The sequence below is a fragment of the Dysidea avara genome, chromosome 3, assembly GCF_963678975.1.
Source record: "Dysidea avara chromosome 3, odDysAvar1.4, whole genome shotgun sequence".
In the NCBI taxonomy this organism is placed as follows: Eukaryota; Metazoa; Porifera; class Demospongiae; order Dictyoceratida; family Dysideidae; genus Dysidea; species Dysidea avara.
Window position 1 is genome coordinate 6,039,597 of NC_089274.1, and position 26,694 is coordinate 6,066,290.

At 37.9% G+C, this 26,694-nt stretch overlaps 1 long non-coding RNA gene across 1 annotated transcript in view; it reads left to right on the forward strand.

Moving 5' to 3' along the window:
- LOC136249086 (uncharacterized) overlaps positions 1-26,694 on the forward strand; it is a 35,495-nt gene extending 8,801 nt beyond the window's left edge. The window contains exon 3 of the long non-coding RNA XR_010698040.1: positions 26,512-26,694. This is a non-coding gene — a long non-coding RNA (uncharacterized lncRNA). The remainder of the gene's footprint in view (positions 1-26,511) is intronic.

A 26,694-nucleotide genomic window follows, 5' to 3' on the forward strand; every position in this document is an offset into this window, starting at 1 on the left:
ATGGACGAGGCATGAAGGTACGATGAGCGAAAGTGTGACAGCGTGTAACAATCACGGTTAATGCGATATGCTTTGTTACAAAATCTACGGTCTGAATTCTCTCGCCAAAATCTCTCACATAGGCCTAAATACTTACTGTAGTCTGTTGGATTACTATTTACGCTGCTTAGAACACTAATTCTCACAAAACTGTCTTGTCCTTTCAAGTCACGCGTAACGGAAGTCAAACCGGAAATCGCTTGCGTTTCCTATCCCTTTACTCTATTATCTATGGTGAGACTGAGAGTTTGCTCAGTATCTCGACAGGACGAGTGGGTAGTTGAAGAGGAGTGATTTCTACTCAACATCTCATCCAGATGGCCACCATGTAATGTATGGGTGTACAGCTTCTTGCCGCGGAAGGAGTCATCTGGTTTGTCACTGCCAGCCCTTCGCCCAGTAAAAGAAGCCAAGAGAGATAAGCCAAGGAATGCTAATGATTATTTTGTGAAGATTGAATTGTGATATAAGTGTGCTGGTTTAGAATCAAAGAAGGCACCTGCCTTACACGTGATAAATGCCAACTGTCAGCACACGTGATACTGTACGTAGAACCCACAATCATTTCTGTACGAAACGATACGAATGCTATGCTGTACTGTAAGGTAATCGGAGGTACTATACGTGTATTCTGTGCTTTAGTTAGGCTGAGAAACTAGGTAACTACTCGTGTCATGCATTTTCAATAACATCTGTATAATGTACGTAGCTACACGTAGATGTGATCGTCCAAAGATTGCATGAAAGTAATGTAATTCGAGCTGGTCAGCTAGTTAGTTCAAGAATATACTATCTATGGTTCAACTTCAGATTATTGGTCCGGCTCAGGCCTGACCAACCGGACCGTCTCCTCCGGCCCTGCAATTGCAAGTAACTGTATATAATACTATGTCACAATCATTTTATACATTGTTGGTTTGTAAGTAAAGTTCATTTGTTTATGCTTTGTAAGAAAACCCAGACTTAAATATGTAATTTACCCCTAATCAAGCTTGTATATACGGTTTCTGATTATGACGCCAAGTCTATTATATAGTAGCCTTGATGACATTTTTACTAGCTACAGCAACTGCTACTGTTAGTATTTAATGCTGATTATTGATATGCAAGCACGTATTTTGATACACAAATGTAGCTATAGTGGAAACTGTCTAAGCCAGTCAGGACCAAACTTTTTTGGCCTTAATATGCAGGTGGCTATTTATATAGTTTGATGTGTATAGATGCCTTACTAGAACAATTTAAAGTTGGCCCTTAACAGATATTGTAATCTACTAGAGCTTTTCTAACGAGTAGTAATGAATGACTGATGCAGTAGAATGGCTTTAAAGTCTTTTCAACTTGCACCTTCAAAGATTCAATTGTGTACTGATATCAATGCATCAGATTTCGTTGCATGTCAAAGTTACATGTGAATAATTGTAGAGACCATCATGCAATATGCACCACTTTCAGTCTCAACTTTTACTACGATACTCTTCTATATTACATGATTTAGTGTGCAATTGCTGTAGTGAATCTTTTGTACAATGTAACACATAGCAATTTCTATGGAACATTTCTATGATATTACAATTCTCAATTATAGAATCAAATTATGAGCTACATTACTATAATAAATAGTTTCATCATGATACAGTTGATGTATGGAGTTACCTTAGGGCCAAAATTATTGGGCCTTAATGACAGTTAATGTGCAGGTAGCTGCTTAATACAGTTGCATAAGTGTACCGTATAGCCTAAATATTTCGAGGGGCAAATTTTTCAAGGTTGAGCAATGTTGCTAAAAATAAAAATTTTGTGGATTTGCAAACACTCCTAAAATATATGGAGGTCTAAATATTTCAAGCATAAAATTTTCACTGGTAACACCCAAAACTGCAAAAAAAATTCCCTTCGAAATATTTAAGCTTTACGGTATATATAGGCAACTGCAATTTAAAATTGGCCCTTATGAAGTGGTGGCCTTTCTATACAGGTGGCCACTAAGACAGGTCATGGGTTCCACTCTATTCAATCAAATTTTTGATGAGTAAGACAATTCGTAGTGGTTTTAGAAGTGTACATTTCTCCAGCAAAGACATTGTCTATAGGTACAAACATATAAAGATGGCCTTTAAGTGGTCAGTAGTATGCATGCTCATTCAAAGTCTGCATGATTCAAAGTGATATACAGTAGAACATATCTTAGTGGCCACCTCTTTATAATTATACTAGCTGTAGTACCTGCCCTATCGTGCAGGGCAGTATGTACAATGACATGGAAATTAAATGAAATTACAGTTGGTAATATACTATTATATATACTTTATAAAAGACTAAGGAAACAATGTGGTGTAAGGATTGCATGAATGCAATAATTGTGGAGAAGTGCACTCTTATTGGAATATTTTGTGACTTAAGTTGCTCAAATTCTACCATCAACCAAACATACCATGAATTACTGTAATCTGCACTACAACGATTCTGTTATGACAAAATATAACGGCTTTATAAAATATAACAGCATGGGCACAGAGTGGGGGCTAGCAAGAAATAATAATAAATGAAAACAAAAAAATTTGAGTCATCCAGCCCAAGACAGCTCATGGAAAAAACCTGCCAGCCTTTTCTTTTGTTTTGCTGCACAGGAAAAACTGAAAAATGCTCCACTCTGCTTTGTATGCATGTGTAGAAAGAGTTCAAATCATTGCTGCAAAGTCTATAAATAGCTCCCATTTTCACAACGTGCCCCACGTTGTGAAGAACAGTCTGCCACGGGACCGTGTCATTTCACTGTGTAGCTGCAGTCATCCCTCCTCCGAGCAAACCATCCAGGATATGCATAAAGACAAAAGAATAGAAAAGATAAATAGTTTCACACATACATAAATATACAAAGCAACCATCTGATACATTTTTTGTACCATAATACCTTCCTTACCACCATCCACAGGTGCTGATCCACAATATCACAAAGCAGCAGATACAGCAGACAAACCTAACTAAAGTGCATGTGTTTGCCTATCTAAAAACCTCACTATAAACTACATTACGTGTTTTGCAATCCCCTCTAACTAAAACTGTCAATCTATCTGCTGAACCTACCCTAGATAGTGCCACATAAAGCATGCCGTATGTGAAGCTTTCGTCCGTCAAATCTAATCCTACAGCCTTAAAAGTTTGGCCCTGGCTTTTGTTAATGGTTATGGCAAAGTAAAGTGCAATCGGAAATTGAAGCCGTCTAAATTCAAAAGGCAAAACCGAGTTACTCGGAATGAGAGGAATGCGTGGTATTATAATATCGTGTCCTGCATATCTACCGTGAGAAATCTTGGCCTCTACTGTGTTAGCCGACAGTTTAGTAACTACACACCTAGTGCCATTAGTAACCCTTGGAGGATCTAGAGAGCGTAGAATAATAATAGGAGCGCCTACTTTAAGTAAGAGAAGATGCTGAGGTAGTCCAGATACCTCTAAAGAGTTCAAGAATTCTGTTGGAAAGTGAACAGCCTGAGATTCATCAGGTATGGTGTCCAAGGACCTGTAGTCACAGCAGTCACCAGGTAACTGCTCCACCAGAGTCATGTTGATGGAATGAGTGGTCTTGTTAAGAGGAGCAAGAATGCAGCATTCAGAAAGCCAAGCCAAGTCCCTAAAGTTAGAGAGCAAATCTGGATACACCCTGGAAACCAGTTCCTCCTTGCTATCCACAAAGGTTCCCATGGTGTCAGGTAGCTGGACAACATCAGGTAGAGTATCAATAGGAAACTTCCCATCTCCAATGGCCAATAGTTCTTCAGCGAATTGTCCAGCTGCCACATCCCCACACAGGTGCACTCTCATGTTAGTGTGTAGTTGTTTAACCACCACACTGTCCCACAGATGAGATCGCTTGAGGCAAGCATCAACAATGTTACCTCTAGTGCCACCTTGAATGACAGGTAGAATCTGCCTGAAGTCACCACACAGTAGCATGCACTTGCCTCCCATTGGATTATCATTCCCTGTCAGATCCCTCAGGGTACAGTCCAAAGCTTCAAAAGCACCTCTGTTGGTCATGGGGGCTTCGTCGACTACTATGGCTTTAGCCTCTATGATCACCCTACATAGTGCAGTTCCTTTCTTGATGTTGCACATGGGGATGTCCGATGCATGCAAGTCCAAAGGGATCTTAAAGGTGCTATGCAAGGTACGTCCTCCAGTCAAGAGAGTAGCAGCTATTCCGCTAGAAGCAGTAGCTAATGCTATGTCACCTACAGACCTAAGTTTAGCTAGAATAAGATTGATCAAGAAAGTTTTGCCAGTTCCACCAGGGGAATCCAAGAATAACATGCCTCCCTCGTCTCTATCTATCATGGAGCAAAAGGTGTCATAGACATCTTGCTGGTCAGCAGTAAGCAATGGAACATTACGATTTACGTATGCCTGTTGCTCTTCAGGATTATAGTCAATCTCCCTACGGTACACACGTGCAAACCTATCGCTATCCACTGCCTGAGGCTGGGGTAGCCCATACTCAGACAGTTCCCTACCTCCCATGCTATTGTACCTCCTAGCATGCTCTCCTACAGGCCGTTTGTTCTCATTAATCACTACCCTAATATTTGCTGGCTCATCATGCTGCTCAAATATTTCTTAGCTACCTTAATAAGTTGAACATAGTGATTATCGTCATGCAAAAGCTCAGTAATACCCCTAACTATGTCAAGCCTTAACCCATCAACTATCCCACATCTTGTAGCTACTTCAGTTTGCTGGTTGTCGATAAAATAAATTTGGGAAAATTTAGGAGACTCACCTGTTGATGGAACTAAACTACCTATACGATGATAGACTTGTTCTTCTCTGGCCGAGTCCGCACGCGCAAGTCGACGGGCAGCTGCATCGTGGATCCGTTCCTGTGATCTTCTTTCTTCGTCCTGGCGGGCCACACGATGGGCTTCTGCGTCACGTTGTCATCGTCTCTGTTGTGAGTCGAGTTCACACCTAGCACTGGATGAGGTGGTAGCTCCAGTTGAAGCCTCCTGGCGGCGCAGTATTTGTCGTTCTGCTTCTTCCCGTCTCTTCTCTGGATCCAATCTTTGGTTCTGCTTGCGTCTCTTTGCTTGAAACGCACAAAAAGTAGACGATCGTTTTCGTTTAGGCGGCATGCTCGGGCATGCTTACACAGCACATCAAATGAATTTGAATTAGAAATATCACGTGTGTACAGTTGGCAAAAACACATGCAGTACAGTGCGAAAAAGGTGTACTGAAAAGGTGCCCAAAACGAAAAAAAAATTAACACCAGCTGGACTCGAACCCACAACCTCGCGCACGTAAGACAGGCACCTAAACCATTAACCTATCTACTTCACGACATTGTTACAGCAATATTTTTGTCTTATAAAGACTTGTACAAATGGACTGAGATAGGTGTTTACTTGCGGTTTGCATGCGGTTTATAGAAAGAATTCAAGTGAATTTTAGTCTACACACCTGCCTTCAACTGCCCGTAGACGACTTACGATAGCTCGCACGAACTTTTCGAAAGCGTCATTGTTGAGCTCAATAATCAGCGCTTCCGTGACGCCAAAGACGCTTCGAAACGCACAGCGGTTCGAGAGTACAATGCGTGACATCAAATGGAATGCAGACAGACAGACAGACAGACGGCTTTTCACTCTTATAATATAGATATATACAAGGGCCAACTTTAAATAGGAAATTGTTTAATCAAAATGCCATGTCTTAATGGTATCCAAAACTTCTTGGTTTTAATACCTAGGTGGTTGCTTCATATAGTTGCATTAGAGTAACACATTACATGTATATACATACAAATGTATAAATAACTGTATCGTTTGCATCCTGCAGTTACTATAACTTATTATACACAATATAAGATTGGAAACTATCATCATAATCTGTGGCGGCATAATACAGTAAGATTGAAAGAATAGATTGGAATATCATTAGTTGTACAGTAAGCCCCCTATAAATATAGCTACCTCTATAATAAGACCACCTTCTTATAGTGGCCACCTCTTATATAGGACACTGAACTTACAGCAAAAATATAATTAGTGACTCCTTTATTTATAGGCAGCCTTATTACTGCACAAACTTTCTTAGATTTAAAAGTGGCTTGTGTTAGTATGGTTTCACTGTAGTGAGCCTTTGACAATACAAACCCTAACTAATTCGTTGCATAAAATGATTTTTGACATACTTTACTTGCAATTGGTATTGGAAATTACTATACACATAATTATTTATACCATACAAACAGCAATGTTTACAAGGCTACACATTAATAGTTATAACTCATGATCTACTATTGGTCCCAACTTTAAACTCACAGTGGTGAATGATGGGTATTAGAGTAACATGTAAACCAAGAATAAATTTAATTAAAGAATATATATTTTTGAAAATTAAGATCAAAGGAAAAAGCTACATTTTTGTGGTTTGACCTTTTCCTTTGAGCAATTATAAACCTTCATATATCACCTAAAAGAGAATTTAATACGCATTTCAAAAATCTAATCCAGAAGTGTCTAATCACAAGCAAAGTTATGGTCATTTTATTGAAGACATGTAAGTAAAATGACATTTTCAACAGAAACTTTGAGTGGTCATAACTTAAAGGGAGACCAATGAAATGAGCCAAATTTTGGTGTGAGAAAGTTTCTTGATAGGGTCCATGTTTGTGCCAAATTTCATGAAAATCAAAAGGGGTCCAGATTTTTTTTGTTGATTTGGTATGGAATGACCCAAAACTGATAATGATTATGTCTGGTGCCATTCTTTCTTTTGATGCAGTATGGCTTTATCAATCATCATACAGCACAATAGTACTGTATCGTAGGGACATCAAAGGTGTGGGGGCGGTCCGTGATATAATATAACCCAAAAACCTGCCGCAATTTTTCCTCACAACGACATGACAGTATTGGTTGGGTAAAACCAAGCCCAAAAGTGTCTTCAGATCGACCCGAAACGTTTCTATCAAGTTGCTACAGAATTTTTTTAAAAATTAGTCAACAGAATTCTCTACTGCCTGCCTGACACCTTCAGTCAAGTGTAGCGGAAAACTGGCTACAGCTACAGCCCTAATTCTTTCGCAGAAACGTTTCTAGCTTGCTTAAGAAATATCCTTTGGTATATTGATAAACATACAATGCTTGCGCTATTGTCTTACCTTTATCCTTCTTTACCATGGCCATCAGTCAAGGTTCTACCGTTGAGTGTTAATAGACTACAGTACGGCTTCCATCTACCAGTGTATTGCATCAAACTATTCGAATACATGTGGTCGCTGGTTGCACCAAACTATTTGAACGCACGCATACATGACTCGCTGTTGATATTGATCAGTGAGAGCAACTTGTGGCGAACTATATAGCAATGTGTAAATCAATAAATATAGTTTATTTGGTAACAATGCGAGTCAGGTCATCCAGGTCCCACTTTACAGATCATTCGGGTCTGACCCCATGTGCTAAATTAAATGTGGACATGTTACTACTACATGTCATAGCGTATCCCTGCTTCTTACATGAGCCACGCCCACTTATGTAAATTACTGTCTGTAGACATGTGCTAAATTAAATGTGGACGTGTTACTACATGTCATACCATAGCCCTGCTTCTTTTGTGAGCCACGCCCACTTACGTAAATTACTGTCTGTATACATATGGTAGCCATTCCCATTCATCAGTCTGTAGGTAGAGCCATGCCCACTGATCAGTTGTTATTGTATGAGTCATCATCTAGTATAATAGTGCTGTGATTAACTCTTTTAACATATTGTGACTGGTTTTGTGAAAAGCAGGTTATTTAGTGGTCATGAGCTTGCAAAAATACTTCACAAACAAGTATAAGAAAAATTAGGAATTTTAAATTAGAGTAGGGATAGTGCATAGTGTTGCACAGTAGGGATATTCACTTCTTATTGTTTTACAGTATTTGGACATTACGTGCTACTCCAATCCAGCTTGTTTCAGTACTTTTTATCGCAACACTATACACTGTCCCTACTCTAATTTAAAATTCCTTATTTTTTTCTTATTACAAAAAGTAAACAAATGAGTAAAAGGAAAGTTACAATTAAATTTGATTAGGGGCCATAGAAATAAAAAGTTGTGAAACAAGGGAAGCACCTCACTAATCTAATCATGTGATCATTAATCTTATTTAGCAACACAGTATGTAGTTCAATTGTTTGTAGATAAACAAGTGCATGTACTAATAATGCTTTATAGTAGCAGGTGTTGCTCTAGACATGGCAAGACAACTTAGCTAGCACCTATTACTGAACAGTAACATGTAACTTAATATATGTGACCAGATTTGCAAAAAGGTACCTTTTTCACATACAAAATTTGACCCATTTTAACTTTGAAGCTTCATAATTTTTTGATCATTGCATATAATTCCCTCCATGTGTGTAGCTACAATATCTGGTACTAAGTGCAAGTTAATTAGTGTAAGGAGTCAACTGTTACATGATATTGTTTGCCGGTATGTAAAATGTGTGGAAAGGTACCTTTTCGCAAATCCAGTCACATACGTATTATTAAACTTAAGTCTGTAATACATTACATAGCGTGGAAGTAATGAGTATATTACTTTTAAAAGTAACTGCCCAGCACTGGTTCTGCATTTGGAACACTGATAGTTGGAGTGTGCATTTAGTACTAACTTGAATAAATTTTATGATATGCCAGGTGCTATTCGATGCAGTATGTGCAGGATCATCAGTCATATTATGTTACCAAAAGTAAGCAAACATGCAAGCACAAAGAAAAGTTGAGGTATCATAGAAATGAAAAGTAGTGAAACAAGGGATATCACCTACACCTTGCAGATATGCATTTACTCCCCACTGCACTATCTGCAGGTGTAGTTGACTTTCTGTTTTATTACTTTTTTATTTCCATGATCCCTAATTGAACTTAATGTATTATATAATTATTCCAGATTTTTCTTTTTGCTTGTACAAATGAAACAGAGGAGGTCATCTACATCTGCAGCTATTACCAATGGACACTTAGTCTCGGGCTATATATATATAATAGTTATACCACGGCTTTCGGGGTTTGGATGTATATGTCAGCAAAATCCCTGTGGCCCTCGGGGTTCTGGTGTATATATCAGCAAAACCCCTCACAGCCGTGGTATAAATGATATATATCACTCATGGCACACTCACCTGATAGGTGAAAGAACTACAGATCACTCACCCCATTTGTTTTATACACTAGCATCTGATGATCAATTGTGGTTTAATTGCGTGGGCATATAGCTCTCAGAACGTTTGTTATTCCTACGTCATTATGTTTCAACACACGCCAGGAAGTTCAGTTTGTGGGATTGATTTTTGAAGTGTACAGTTTTAATACTACATTAAACTTTCGCTATTGTGGCAGTAAGTAAGTTAATAAGCTTAGGACTATATGCTACTTACCTAGTTGTCATATTCTTCTTGTGTTTTGCGGTCTGCTCAATGACCGACAAGCCCCATTCGCATTGGGTAGAAATATAACATTGACAGACTGTATATGGCATGAAGTAAGGATTAAAATAATGTCCATGCACTAGATGCAAGTGTAGATGACCTCCATTGCTTCATTGCATTTACAACCCTGCCCAAATGTAAAATCTCTTGTAGTTGCTGATTATGCTGCTGTAATCTATGGGCCTTTCTATCAGGGTGAGATATGCCGAACTACATAAAGTTTTCATCATAATAGTATACAATTCTGTCGTTATAGCTGTACTACAGAAGATACCTGATATACCATAAATGTTGAGTAATGTTGAGTACTCTGTAATGTTGAGTATGATGAAAATGTTAAGTACTCTCATTTTATTGGTGCAGCATACAGGTAGTGGAAACAGAGAGTTTTAGAGCATCATTTTTACACCTTACTAGGGCTATAACTACGCATCTGAGGATCATTCACTCCAGTTGTACAAGCACCAAACCTACAAGAGAATATTCTTCTCCAGAATAATAACAATTAAGTTAGAATAGTCATCAATCAAGATGGTCAGTACTTTGAAGAGAGCAATGTAAAAGATCCGACAAAAGATACCACACATATAAAATTTAAATATAGGTAATTAAATATATGTGTGGTTAACCAATAGGTATTTTTATTTGGTTTTTCCCATTATGTCATCAAAGTATGTTGTTTGTTAATTATATATATTATTAAGGCTTTACAGAAGGTCTGTAGCACATGTGGTCCTACAACCTGCATTACGTATGTTTGAAAAGTTCCAAAGGAGAAAAAATCCATGATTTGAGCCTTGGTAGCCTCAATCCTGTAGTCATTCCATTATACTTACAGAAGTCTGCTGGGCAATCAGGATGTTTTCTCCCTGCCAATTTCATGTATTTGTATTCATAGGAACCCACCCTTGATTTACTGATGAAAAGTGGTTGGGTAGTATATGCTATTCCTTTATACTATTGGTGATGTCATTTTCGCAGTACTGGTAAACTTATATCAGTAAATAACTACACTCAATGTCTTAGATCACCTCAGTGTAAACACTGCTCGCTTGGTAATTTGCAAGCCATACATTGAATCAATGCAGTTCCTACTGATGCGCACTATTTTCTTTAAGCCTTATAGTTTACAAATGCATACAGTGTGTAAGTGTAGCTGTGCACTGTAGTAGACTTATAAATTAATAATATATACACAGTTTTTACACACCATGCATCAAAGGTTCATTATATTTATGGCCTCTGGTTTTTGTGCTATATTAGAAAAAAATAAGAATTTTAACTAGAGTAGGGACAATGTAGTACCACGATAAAAAGTACTGAAACAAGCTGGATTGGAGTAGTATGTAATGTCCAATTGTTGTAAAACAATAAGAAGCAAATACAAAGGCGGGGGGCTGAAGCACCCCCCCTCCAAAATTTTACAGTGAGCAAGCTAGGAAGCTTCTAGAAGCTGTAGTACAGATGCAGTTGCATTTTATGCATATGTATGGGCAATGAAAAGATGGAAAGAGCAAGGGGAATAGCTATCAAGACACACGATAGTGTATCGTATGGCCCAAGAAGCCGGCGCGCCACACCGTGAGTATATTATAACAGGAAGAAAGAAAACGCAATTTTCACACCTATGTAGCTCTGTGATCCCTTATCTGATTGGAACCAAATTTGCTACAGATGTGCCGGCCAGTTATGGGAGTCTACATACCAAATTTGAAGATAATCGGTCCAGCCATTTCCGAGATACGAGCGAACACAATTTCGTTTTAATTTCTTCATTTTTTTTTTCATCTTCATTTCGCACACTTCGCAAAATCCGCCATAAAACACGAATGCGTACTCGGATAGGGCTGACATTTGGCACACTTGAAGGGCTCATTAAGGCGAATCTCAGTACCAACTTTGGTAGGAATCCGATGAACATTCACGGAGTTATGACCGATTATGTGCGTAAAATAAGGTCGACAGTCTGTCATGCCTACAGGGTAAACCCCTTGGAGGAATCAGTTGAAAATTGATATGTAGATGGAGTAACCATCGTAGGAGTGCCTTTTTGTGGTTTGAAAGGAATTGAGATAAAGACCATGGAGATATAACACAAAACCCAACCTGTGTCAAAATTACGCGATCGATTTTTATGAATAAAAAAACTATTAGTTTTCACATCTACCAGGCAAACCGCTTAGAGCAATGGGCTGAAAATTAGTATGTAGCTGGAATAATCATCATAGAAAGTCCTTGCAGTAGTACAGAAGAATCGGAGTACAAACTACTGAGTTATGATTCGAAAGGCAACTACGTGTAGCAAATGCGAGATCGAGATACTCTAGTAGAACAGTCACCCTAATAGAGCATTCAGCTACGTTTATAACTTACTCCATTATAGAATTATATTACATTGCAAGGTATTCTGTACGGAATTCAGCTGCAAACAGTTAATCTGATAGACAATTCAGCTACATGCAAGTCATCCTGTAGAGAGTTCATCTAGAAACAAGTCACCCTGTAGAGAGATCAGCTAGAAGAAGTCACCCTGTAGAGAACTCAGCTACAAACAAATCACCCTGTAGAAAGATCTAGAAGAAGTTACCTTGTAGGGAGTTCAGCTACAAACAAACCACCCTGTAGAGAGTTGCAAACAAGTTATCTGAGGGAATAATTAACATGTAATAAATGTATTATTATATATATAATTTGTACATTTATTGATAAAATCAGAATTAGTTAAAGTATTTAAAAACTTCCTCATCTTTCTCTTCTTCCTGTGGTAAAGAAAAAAAAAAGATAGGTTAAAAAAGCCCCAAAGCTGGCCATAGGCTGGCTTTGGGGTATACAAATACAAAAAGAAGTGAAATCTAATCCAAAATTAAACAGCCAAGCTGTAAATAAAGAGTGTGTCCCTCAGAAAGGCTATGGTGAAAAAAGATGTGAAATCCAAGGTGGCGGCCAAGAAATGGCTGTGATGGTAGGTTAATGGTAAAAATTTTAATAACGACAATTCAGGTGAATTTTGTGCCATTTGGTCATCACAGCCATTTCTTGGCCGCCACCTTGGATTTCACATCTTTTTTTACCCTAGCCTTTCTGAGGGCCGCACTCTTTTTTACAGCAGGCTGTTTTGGATTTGATAATCTTATCCAAGAATTACTAAGAGGGGTTCAATATTATACTTTTGGTTTAAGTCCTACCTTTTAAGCTGCTAAAATTGAAATACTCTAATAGAACAGTCAACTACTCTAATAGAACATTCATCATTAAACTATAAATTTCAAGAAGTTACCAGAGTGCAAGACCTGTGCACTGCTACCCTCACCATTGTACCAAACATCCTGCTATATACCTATCACTTTAGAAAGGTTTATACCTTTAATGTACTAAATTGTGTAAAACATTATTAATTGAAAATCTATTCTGTTTTTCTGTCACATAGTTTAAATTTTTTAGGCTCTGCTACAAACTTGATTCTTAGGATGAAATGTTTCTCTTACAAGTAAAACAATAGTCACTCTTATTATAATAGTGAATTTCTTAGCATTTATAAAGTTCACAAGGTCGCAACATCTGAGAGCTGTTTGTTTTGTTTCCCTTATTTGATCAAATCCCATTCTAAATCTAGCAGCTTCTGGAGTTTGCACTATCAAATCCCTTGAAACTCAACTTTAAATGATACTGCAGCATTTATGTTGTCATGATTATGTGTGCTAAAAAGGGGTTAGTTGTGGCCAAAAACTAGTTGTATTTGTAGACTAGTTGTAAAACAATTATGGTGATGGATGGATCCATCATTTTAAAAGTTAGATTGAAATAGCAACCTGCACCACAGAACAGTGGTTATATATATGAAGTAGATCCAATCCTGTGTTCATATATTCTCCTTCATTTTACATTCAATTAACTATACACTCTTTATTCTCTTTGACAAGCCACTATTATACATTTTCTTAAAATCTAATAATAAGAAACAGTGTATAGTTCTGTTTTTACTTCCAACCGAACTCATTCATCATTGTACCCACATTTGGTTAAAACATAGATAGTATATTCTATGATACATTGAATATACTATTTATGGTTAAAAATAGCTTCTAAATTCAGTCTTGTGATAGCCATTTTCCAAAAATTTCCAGGGGAATATGCCACCAGAGCCCCCTAGCTGGAGAATTCTATACATGCTGAGTGCATATGCACTCCACACACTGGTGAGTCTACTTACCCTCTCCACTCACACTTACCCTCTCTACTGTTTGGACAGCTAGTGTAGTTTGAGCCATGAGACTGCAAATTATGCTATACTTCAGAACACTTAAATTGATCATGTGCAGCTGATACCCATATGTTTCCACTACTATATAGTTCTATAAGATTGAATTTAGCTACTGGCTGTGCTCTTTAGTTATATCGACAAACTGTAGGCGAATAATGGTATCACATTAAAGAGTGACATCATTTTTCACTCAAATTACTACCAAATTCAATCTCAGTAGGCCAAATTTGCAAAACTTTCCTGTGTGGGCCATGCCCCCAGACCCCCCTAGATAGAGCATGCTCCACATGCTGAGTGTGCGAAGTTGTATCAACTTTCTAGCCACATATATTATAAGTGTCCATGTTAGCACCCCCCCTTCTGAAATCCTAGATCCACCCCTGAAATAGGTATCTGCTTCTTATTGTTTTACAACAATTGGACATTACATACCACTCCAATCCAGTACTTTTTATCGTGGTACTTCATTGTCCCTACTCTAGTTCAAAATTTCTAATTTTTTCTTATACTTGTTTGTGGACTTTTTCTGCAAGTCCTTGACCACTAAACATACTGTATAATGATCTAACTGGATTTACTAAAACTTTTCATAATGTTGGTGCTAACTATTGATCAGATTTGAAGTCATTAGTTTCCTTCAATCTATCTGAAGCCATTGAAGTTTGCAAATTGGATGTGTGAACGGAAAGACCGCTTTTCACAAAACCGGTCGCAATATTACACTATTATAGTTATTGACAGCACTATCATACAGTACAATAGTAACTGTATAGTAGGGACCACAAAGGAGTAGGCATGGCCCACGAAATAATATCACCCAAAAACCAGCCTCAATTTTCCCTTACGACGATGAGGCAGTATTGGTGAGGTAAAACTAGGCCCAACAAGCTTTCAGATCGACCCAAAACAATTTTTTAAGTTTTTCGGGTCAGATCGACCCAAAAAACTTTAAATGTACACTTTTTCCTTTTGCCTGATCTTTGGCTCAAATAAAGAGCATATGAAGATTTTTTCCAGCAATGATAATCTGATCCAAAACAGCCAAGCTGTAAAAAAGGGTGCGGCCCCCCAAAAGACTATGGTGAATTAGATATCACTTCATTTTGTATTTGTATACACCAAAGCCATCTTATGGCCGGCTTTGGGGTTATTTTAATCTGTGTTATTACAGAGAAAGACATTCAAAGCAGACTTTTTTATATTATCTATTTTTGATTTTATCAGTAGCTAGCTAATTAAAGATAAATATTGAATTATTAAATGCCATTTCTTTTCTACAGGATAACTTGTTTGTAGCTGATCTCCACTGGGTGACTTGAAATGTAGTTGAACTCTCTACGTGGTCAGTAGTTGATCTTTCTACAGGGTGATTTGTTTGTAGCTGAATTCTTTACATGGTGACTTTGTTCTAGCTGATCTTTCTATAGGGTAGGGCTGAGCGATACTGCCACTTTAGTATCACAATCAATACTAAAGCCACTATTCACGATACTGAATAGTTCACGATACTAACAAAGGAGTCAATCATAGCTGGTGCCACATAGTGTATTGCTCAGCATTCCTGCAGGAAGTCCTTATATGTGATAGCAAACTAGCCACTATCATCCTTATTTACAGTAACAGTTATTGTATCACATGCTTTGAGGTTGTTATGGTGTTCACACTTTGAAAAGTAGTTGGGCTCTTACAGGGTGACTTGATCATGTCGATCTCTCTACAGGGTTCCTTGTTTCCAGCTGATCTCTCTATAGAGTAATTCTTTTCTAGTTGATCTCTCTACATTGTGATTTGTTTCTAACTGATCTGACTTATTTCTAACTGAACTCCCAGAGAACAGCCTATGAAATGCCACGGTAAAACATGTAATTTTCATGGACACTGCCTGTGAAAATATGACAATTCATGGACACCGCCTATGAACATTTAACAATTCATGGCCTCTGCATCAATGAAATTTTCTTGTGCCATGAAATAATTTGTCAGTGCTATGAAATTACTATAAAATCTCTACTTTTCATGAGTATTTCAAGGCATGGATATTACCATGAATATCCACTAAATGACTTTCATGGCACTTTGCGGCGGTTATTTCACTATTCATGGATAATCCATAGGTGTTTCATGACACTGTTCTCTGGTAGTACTACATGGGGACTTCATTCTATCTGATGTCTATACAGAGTGACTTGTTTCTAACTAATCTTTCAACAGAGTTATTTGTTTCAAGCTGATACCTTCTACAAGGTGATTTGTTTCTAGCTGATCTCTCTACAGGGTGACTAGTTTTAACTGATCCTTCTACAGGGTGACTTGCTCCTAGTTGATCTATCTACATGTGATTTTTTCTAACTGATTTATCTACAGGGTGACTTCTTACTGGCTGAACTCTCTGCAGGGTGATTTATTTTGAGCTGATCTCTCTACAGGATGATTTGAAATGTAGTCGAACCCTTTGCAGGATAACTTGCTTCTAGCTGATCTCTCTACTGAGAGAGTTTGAACTCTACACTGAGTTGCTTATTTTTAGCACGAAATGTAGCTGAGTTCTCTCTAGGTGATTTGTTTCTTGCTGATCTCTCTATGGTGACTTGTTTCCAACTAAACTGTCTACAGGGTGACTTGTTTCTAACTGATCTCTCTACAGGGTGGATTGTTTCTAGCTGATCTTTCTACAGGGCGATTTGTTTCTAGCTGATCTCTACAGGGTGAATTGTTTCTAGCTGATTTTTCTACAGGGGGACTTGTTTCTAGCTGATTTCTCTACAGGGTGACTTGTTTCTAGTTGACCTCTCTACAGGGTGATTTGTTTTGAGTTGATCTCTCTACAGGGTGAATTGTTTCTAGTTGATTTCTCTACAGGGTGACTTGCATAATCGTTTCTAGCTGATCTCTCTACAGGGTGATTTGTTTCTAGCTGAACTCTCTATAGGGGGAATTGTTTATAGGTGATCTCTCTAGGCTGATTTGTCTCTGGCTGATCTCTACAGGGTGAATCGTTTCTAGCTGATTTCTCTACAGGGTGACTTGTTTCTAGCTGATCTCTCTACAGGATGATTTGTTTCTAGCTGATCTCTACAGGGTGTATTGTTTCTCTCTACAAGGTGATTTGTTTCCAGCTGATTTCTCTACAGGATGATTGTGTAGCTGATCTTTCTACAGGGTGACTTGTTTCTAGCTGATCTCTCTACAAGGTAACTTGTTGCCATCTGAACTCTCAACAGGGTAGGGTGACTTGAAATATAGTTGAACTCTCTTTAGGGTGACTGGTTTCCAGCTGAATATTCTACAGGGTGATTTGAAATGTGGTTTAACACCTTGCAGGGTGACGTGTTGACTTGTTTCTAGCTGATCTCTCTACAGGGTGACCTTTTTTAGTTAAGCTTCATACACAGTGGCTTATAACAGTGATAAATTCTCTACATTAAGAGAACGTAATTATTTACTTCTTAGCTGACTGCTTTATTAGGATCTCGATTGTGCACTTGTTACACCTAGTTGACTTTTGTCGTGTATCTCAGTAGTTTTTAATCTGATTCTTTGTAAATTACTGAAAGATCATTCTAAAATAATTATTCTACCTCTCTACCTATTTTCAGCTGGTTCCATTAGCTAGCTATTTGCCTGGAAAGCGTGGTAGGTAATACTAAAAACTCGAGATCATGCAATCTTTACACATGGTTGGCATTTTTGTTGTAACTCCATAACTATTAGTGTGATTTCTTTCAAACCACAAAAGGTTTGAATTATATGATAGTTACTCCATGTACAGACTGATTCTCAAGTTATTCTGTCAAGCGGTTTACCCTGGAGTCGTGACAACAAATCGCTTTCGGACGTTTGAAAAACCGCACATAACTCTCTTGTGCTTTGTCTGATCTCTACCACAATTGGACTGTAAATGTACACTATTACGTTCTTACTGTCCTCCAAATTTTAAGTAAGTCGTCCAAAGCACGTGTGAATTATTACGATTTTTCTAAAGTGTGTGAGATGAAGAAGACTGTAGGTAACGAGTGTCGTGGCCTTGAAGGATTGGCTGCTGGTGAAGGTATCGTGTTCTTATGTTGACTTTGACAATCACTGATGATAATGTGAACATGTAAAACATTTATACTAAAGCGAAGACAATGAACAGATGTTGTTTACCTATGGCATGAAAAGGTGTGTGCAATCAATAATCTATTGTCACTTCATTATGTAGCATGGCTTCGTCATGATGTATTAGCTGATGGCTTCTAGCCAGCTGCTACAAGACGAAAAAGATTATGAAGTCGCTATTGTTCTGGTAGCCGGAAATATTTGTCAGTGCTATTGTTCCAGCAGTCCACTACCTATCAAGCACACTAGTCGTATGCTATGCCCCAAGTATTCAACTTTAGGGCATACGTCTAGTAGGTTGCCCCGAGTATTTGACTTTAGGGAACGTGTCTAGTAGGTTGCCCCAAGCATTCAACTGTAGGGAACACGTCTAGTAGGTTGCCCCGAACATTCAACTTTAGGAGATGTGAAAAGTAGTTCTAGTGTTAGGGGTAGGGTCGGGTTCAGCTTTAGTTTCTTCTTCACCTTTAATATATATTATATAGAAGTTACTCCACTTGGAGACATATAAGGTAGAAACTAAGGGAGGTGAGTAGCTTGGAGCCATGTAGCACAATGGTTAGGACTCTGGGCTCAAGCACTGGAGGTCCTGGGTTTGATTCCTGCTCAAGGAATTTTGTGTTTTTCTTCTTTTTTTTATTTGAGGACCTTTTTTGTCTAAGTTTTATTTTTATTCATGTGACTGCTGGAACAATAGCAACAGCCAAAAGATTAAGAAGAAAAATACGAAGAGAATAATACGAACTTTGAAGGCACATATGCTAGTGATGGATGGTCGGATTCACCTCAAATTTGGAATGGGAAGTGCCCTATCCCGAGGGAGTTTCCACAGCAAAAATGGTTAATTTCCATGTAGCGATTATCGAGCTATGGAGGCATGAAAATGGCGTTTTCTTGGTTCCTGTAAAATACACACTTGTCTGTTGCGCGCCACTGGCTGTACTTGGCCGCACGACACACTATTGATAGGGAGGGAGCGTGTTTAACTTTCATTGCTGCCTGTATGCAATCACTGCATATTATTGAATGGTCTTTGAACAAATTAACGCTTTTACTGATGATAGAGATCTGTTGATAGGTGTTGAGTGCTGTTGATAGATGTTGAATAAGGTAAAGCTTTTGTTCTACCAATGTATGGATGCTCCAGTGTCCTAGTTAGACACTCTCCCTCCCTATTTTTATTATGTACTCTTGATAATACATGTAGCATGTATACATTATATTAACATTAATTTAATTGCAAAACTGAGTCTCCGAATAAATCAAATCAATCGGAACATACTTTACATAGCTAGTGACCTTGTGAAGATCTCGCTCCTTAATCTTATATATTAATTTAATCACTGAGTGAAGCAGATAAAAAGATAACCAACACCCAATCCATCCTAACATGCATTTGGTTTCTTCAGACAGTAAACTGGACAGACTCTCAAAACACTGTGGCTTCATGGCCCATTCCTCCGGAAGCTGAGAGCACCACTGGGGTAAAAGAACTGTGTTCCACTTCCTGGAGTCGTGATTCATAAGCCCTCTTCTTTAAAGATTCATGCCTATAGCTAAATTGAAGAGTGTATATAGGTAAATCATTGTGACCAAGTCTGACAAAATCATATAGCTGGAAAATACATGTGATTGCTTAATATTGTGTATCTCCAATTCTGTAAACTCTCGACATAAGTGGTGAAAATGTTAAATAGTTACCATGTCCACAGAAAAAGTTATTGAATTTTAAACATTGAAATTATGGTCAAATTTTGATGGGCTATAAGACTGATTTTGTCATACCAGGTCACAATTCATGAACCAAGTTTGCTGTGAATCTGATGAATATCCAAGGATTGGAGTTGTGAACATTTATTCATGTGAATAAAGATTGAACGTGCAACTACTGTATACTTATTTTGAAATCTGTACATTAAAAATAAATTTTAAAAACAATCTTTGGAATGGCTACAGGTAAACTGAGTATGGGAATAACTTTAAAATATAGGCAGCAGTGCCTTTTGATAGTTTAATTAGCAAAAGAGTTACAGCTACAATATTATAAAGCAAAAGCCAAACAAGTGTAAAATTTTCCGGGATCAAGATACTCTAATAGAACAGTCACTGCAAGGTAAAAAAAGGTGCACAAAAAATGTTGAAGAAAACTTGAACGAATACCCACATCCTTAACTGCTGAACCACTGCTATCTTGGCTGATCACCTCACTTAATTTCTGCTTTAATACAAATGAAAATTCTAGTTTAAATCTGCTTATAATTTTTTTTCATGATACAAACAAGCACAATTACAAATAACAACACACAAAGAGAGTAATACTTAAAGATAAAGATTCAATCTAATGAACTGATCCTACCCTCTGCACACACAAGCTCAATAGCTGCAGACTCTTTGAGGCCAAAGCGGTGGTAGGAAGATCTAGAACCTCTCAAACAAGTGATGGCTGATCGGAGTAGGGAAAAACTCAGTTTATGTCTTAGCCAGTACAGGGTCTTGCTGTAAGATTACCCATTTAAAAGATTGCTTATAAATAATTTTTTGTAATTTCATAGATCTATACGAGCTGGTATATTATTATGTTATCAGGACCGCATGATTTGGATGAGTCCAGAGTAGATAGCAACCTTTTAACTCCATCAGAACATTGCAATGGTGTTATGAGAAGTTCAAGCATTCAAGAACAATACAAAATATTATACAGATTTTCTGTAGTAAAAACAGTTTGTTGAGTACTGGTTTTCAGAATGGTACACAAGGTGCCTTATCTCATTAGTATCTTTGCACTGATACACTACTGGAGATATACCAATGAAAAACCAATTGAAATTGAACAGTCAATTGGTATAGCTTTAATCGATGGCTATGAAAATGTACTGAATTTGCATTTTCACAGGATAATTTTTAAATTACTATGAAAATTTTCAATAAAAATTTCAATGAAAACCGATGAAATTCTAATGGAATATTTCAGTTACTTTTCAATGGTTTGTCATTTAAGTTTCAAAGCATTTTCATTGAATTTTCATCAGTTTTATCCTGTGAAATGCAATTTCAGTACATTTTCATAGCTTCCACCAATGAAAACCTGACTTTTCACAGGTTTTTTCATTGGTTTTCTACAGTAGTGATCATAGGCGGTGGAAGGGGGGGGGGGGGCTAGGGGGCTTAGCCCCCCCTCAGAATGATACCACACCGAAATTATCCTTCTTGGAGTGGGGCTGAAAACCGCGATAAAGATCGAGATACTCTAATAGAGCAGTCACTCTAATAAAGCAGTCACATGCAGTATTAGAGCAGTGTGTAGTGAGCTATGTAAGGATTTTTATGTAGTTTATAAATGCATAGCTGGTGAGGTGGGTGTGACCTTTTTTTTTTTGGTCTCACCTTACCAATCCAGAGACAATGTTGTACCTCACTTCCATAAGTCTGGGTCAGCCCAGCCCCCCTCATATCAACTACTTCCTCTGCCCCTGGTAGTGATAGTTTTGACATACCTTCAGGGTTTACACCACCATTTTCAGAATACATGTTGTTTTGATACTTTATGTGACCTTCAAGGATAAGATTTGTTATATTGTTTTTCTTTATGTTACAGTAATCACGCCATGCTTATTCTGTTTGTAAATGTTTTGCTTTATCATACAATAGTACTGTATATTAGGGATCATGAAGGTTTAGGCTTTTCTGGCCAAAAATATTACTCCAAAATGATCCTCGCAATACCTTCATGGTGCCTTGGTGGTATTGCTGAGGTATAAGCCCAAAAGTGTCTACAGAGTGACCAAAAATGCTTCTGATAAGTTGCTATGAAATTTAACTGACTAACTAACATGCCTTCAGACAAGCATAACTCGACAACTGCTAAGGCTACAGGCCTGATGTTTTCACTGTTATAGATATGATGTCGCTTCAGCCTGACCGGTGCCTTTTGGCATACCACAGTATGTACAATGCATACTTCATGGACTTATATGTGTCCTCTTTTTATTACACCCTATACTCCAATGATTTCCTATACCCAAAGTATATGTGTATAGACATTTGTATGAGAGTTTATTTGCTTTGTGTTTTTGTGTACACTATAAAGGCATTGGACAATGTTATTTGCATGGCACAGTAGATATGTGCACGAGTGTTTGTTTGTTTGTTGTTGCTGCATACATTTTATGACTTTGCAGAAAATGTTATTGTGGTTAGAATTAGGAGTAAGAGTAGGGAATAGATCTAAGTGCGGTGGAAGGGTAGTGTGTTTAGCTAGGAAAATATTATAATATTATATATACATATGTAATAGTTATACCATGGCTGCGAGGGATTTTGCTGATATACACACCCAAAGCCCGAGGGCTGCGGGTGTATATGTCAGCAAAATCCCAAGCAGCTGTGGTATAACTGATATATACCACTGAGGTGCACTCACCTAATAGGTGAAAAAACAAACCATCCATTGGTCCATTTCTTTTATAGAGTAGCCAAAACAAATCGATCATGGGTTTAGTACGTTATCTAAACGTTTTCTTCTTTAGCATGCACAGAACATTTGATTGTGGGTTTGCTCACAGAACATTTGATTGTGGGTTTGTTCAGTATGAGTGATGGCCAACCACGTGCTGAAGTTGTCAGCAAGTCTCTTATACGGACGAGTTTAAGGCCAGGAATTACGAAGGAAGGAGCAATGAAGTTCTGTTTAGGTATTCCTGGGTGGTGTCCTTGCTGTGAGGAGCCAATGGAGAAAGATTCTAAACGGGCGTCCAAATCTCTCCAATTGAAACGGCCTCGTCAAACGAAGGTTTCAAATGAGAATTGCAAGAGATCGAAAGAATCCAATAGTGAGCACAATGAGGAAGAAGTGGAAACATCCAAAGATAGATTTTTGTTTGATGTCACCTGCGAAGAGCTCGATGCATTTAAAGAAGGTGAGTGCCCAGCAAATACAATGAAGAGTACCGATGGGCACTGAAAATTTTGAAGAATGGAGAGTAGCAAGAAATTGGGTAGTTGGAAAAGGCGGATACGGTCGGACACGGACGCGGACATTTTCAAAACACACTTTTACATTTATGTAACAGTTATTTTTCATACCTAATGCTGTTTTTACAGCAGTCTTCGCTTCGAGACCCAGGCGTCGATCCTTTCATAGCGCTTATCCATTTATAAGCGCACGTGCGAAGGACTAGACCAGCACTCCACAGCATGCCAAAGACCATAATGGTGTTGTACACATGTTCTAAAGTCTAATACAGAGTTATATAGTTGTATGCAACTTAGCTTAGCAGGCCAAATCCACAATCTTATGCCTTTTAGTATAAGGCGCAGGCACTTATACCAAGTGTTGAGGATTTCAAGGACCTGGCCTACGAGATTAAGTTGGGACATGCTAGATTAATCTCTGAATTAGATTTCTAGAGCACGTATACAACACTATAATGGTCTTTAGAGTGCTAGTCTATCTTATGTCATTAATTTGTAAAAAAAAAAAAAAATCCTTCGCCCGTGCGCTTATAAATGGATAAGTGCTATGAAAAGATCGACGCCTGGGTCTGGAGGCGAAGACTACTGTAAAAACAGCGTTAAGTAAAAATAACTGTTATATAAATGTAAAAGTCCTTTTTGAAAATGTCTGTGTCCGCGTCCGACCGTATCCGCCTTTTCCAACTACCCCAAGAAATTGGAGATATTCTTCAGAAAAATGCCCTCCTGAAGTGTTGGTTTCCAACAATTTCGAAGAAATATGCGAGTGGCTTTGCAAATATGTTGCAGAAACACGTAAGGCTGATGGCAGTCAGTACACTCCTAGGAGCTTAAAAATGCTATTATCAGCAATTCAAAGGCACTTAGGAAAACTAACCCAAAAATACAAATCAATATTTTCCAGGATCCAGCGTTTCGGCCTCTAAAAATATATGTGAATCTCTGTTCAGGCGTCTACACAGTAGTGGAATTGGCACTGCAACAAAAACTATCCCTGTGTTGTCTAAAATTGATGAGGATGTGTTATGGGATAGTGGTGTGATTAATCTTGATAATCCTACTGGTTTATTAGGCCACTCCAATTGGTAATTATGTTTCTGGTCCACCGCCCGCATTCTTTTTTACAGCAAGCGAAATTTCAGAAATACATGGGGAATATGCCCGCATCAGATTTTTGAAAAAGCTGGATTTCAGAAACAAATATTGGGCTGCTAGCTACAAACATGCTAAATCTAACTGCTTACGTGTCACTATAATGTCTTATCCTTGCTTTTATCAGTGAAAACCTGCAAGAAATGGGCAGAGTGCATAGTATGGATCGATATACTCTAATAGAACAGTCAGTAAATCACAAAAAAAAATACTCTAATTGAGCAGTCACTTCATTGTTGCACATGCTTTGTTGCTGAATTCCGCCCGCCTGCATCTAAAACTAAACTTCAGATGACCAGAAACATAAAAACAAATTGGAGTGGCCTTAAATGATGTGTTTTTCTACAATGGAAAAAATATTTGCCTCAGGAGGAGGTTTAGAACACAGAAGCTTGAAATTATCTCAAATCAAAAGACAAACAGATAATGTCAATGGTAAGGTGGTTGCTTGCTATGTTTACACTGAACGTGCATCAAAAATAACCAAGGTGGATTTGCCTTGCTTAATCAACAAATAAAGTGGTTAGACAATGAAGTTGACAAAAAACAGATGCCACGTGAAGATACTGGATAGGTATTTACAAGTATTGCCTCATGACAGCAATGACAGTGATGTTTTCTATCTGAAACCGCTTGCTGAAGTTCCTCCAGATCCGTCTATGCCATGGTATACAAATGTACCTGTTGGAAAAAACACATTAGGAACAATGATGAAGAGAAAATGTGTCAAAAGGCAGGGTTAGAAAAATACACAAATCATAGCCTCCGGGCTTATGGAACCTCCACTCTCTTCCAAGCAAGTGTTCCAGAGAAGCTGATACAGCAGCATACAGGTCACAGGAAGCATTGCGCCAGTATGAACATATTACCACAGCACAGCTAGTTGATGTCTCTAATATAATGGCAGGTGCTGTAAGCAACCCACCATCCACCAGTATTGGTCAAGTTGCAGCAGTAGCTGGTAGCAGTTCCATGTCTAGTAGTCTATCACCTGCAACAACAGGACCAACGTTTATACTAAATGGTTGTACATTTACAGGATGCTCTATTGCATTTTCTGGCCAGGCACTGCATCAATCAACCAGTAAGGAAGAGCAATGTATTTGTGATGAAACACTGCAAGGTATTGACTGTGACGAAATATTTGATGATTAATCATTATGGACTTTTCCCTTTTCATAGTAACTTTTCTTATGCATAGAATTTAGGAGTTTGTCATTTGTAATAGGAAGGGATTATACTGCTGTACAGTTTGTATTAAAATTAAATCCCACAATTGCTTCACTGAGACTTTAAAATGTCATTAATACGTTACTATGCTTCAACACATAATGTTAGAAAACTTGTGATTGTAGGATGAAGTTTATATTGTTAACATTTTTGTACTAAGTTAAGCCAACTACCTTCGCTATTGGGACAGTAAGTAAGTTATTATATTCTTAGGACTGTGAGTTACTAACCTATTTCAGCATAGCAGTAGTAGTTTTGCCGTTCTGTGGTCTGTTCAAAGACTGATACATGGTGGGTAGAAATACGCATCCACGATCGCCCAAACACTTATTTTGTGCCTTCATTATCCTTTACTAACAACCAACTACTCTATCTTAGCTAGAGTCCGCAATGAAAAAATCGATAATCACGAAATTACTCTCCTACTATTTCAACCTGTAGGGCATATCAAAGTATTTTTCTATGTACCAATGAACCTTATTATCTTTCTCCATACGACGGGAACCGCGATTGTTTTGTGCTGGAAATCGTGAAAAATTGTGCGCTTTCCGTATGAAGCATGGGTTCCTTCCCATACTTGGCATATATAGCTAGTCCAGGTCTATACCTGATTATAACCCACAGCAGAGATAAGTCGATTTGCTATTGTGGATTTGGTACGGAGCTACTCTTTGCCTAAAATCGTCCGAAAATCGCGTATTTTTGGATTAGGAGCAACCCAGCAATCAACAAAAGGAAAGCTCACAAACCTTCACTGTACAACAATATAGTTTGGTTATCACTTCATGCACAGCACAAGTTTTATATGGATCTGAGCTTTCCTTCCATCAAACTAAGCGGCATGAAATTTCTTCCTAGCATGTCTGAGACTAAAATGGGAGGCGTGGCTACAATAACTCCAAGGTTTGGTTTTTCCAACAAGTGATTTAGGTTTCAAAATTATGTTTGTACCACCTAATGGTATTAGTTTCCAACTAGAAAAGGATAACGTGATTGCGGATTGATTTTTCCTGTGTGTTTTAGCTATACATGGTTAACTACGTAGTGGCATAATCAAATTTCACTAGTATTTTTATCAACATCTGACTGCGACACCACTGACGAAGCTACTAGAGTTAGGCACAGTAAAACTTTGGTCCTATACCAAAAATGGCAGGGTTGTTTCAACTTATTTGCATGTAAGATAGAGATACTCTAATTAGAGATTTCCAACTAAATTAAATAACTAACATTCTATGCATTCATTGGTATGACAAATATTGTGCTATTTTTCAGGGTCATTTTAGTGCAAACCCCACCTCAATTGGTGGCTTCTACCAAAAGATATAAGCAAAAGAAGTTGACGGTGTGATGATTTTTGTGTACAGTATTTTCAATGCTTTTTATGTATATCACATTGCACCAAACACAATATTCAAAGTGTCATAAATCTAGATAGGAAACTATTAATAACATGAA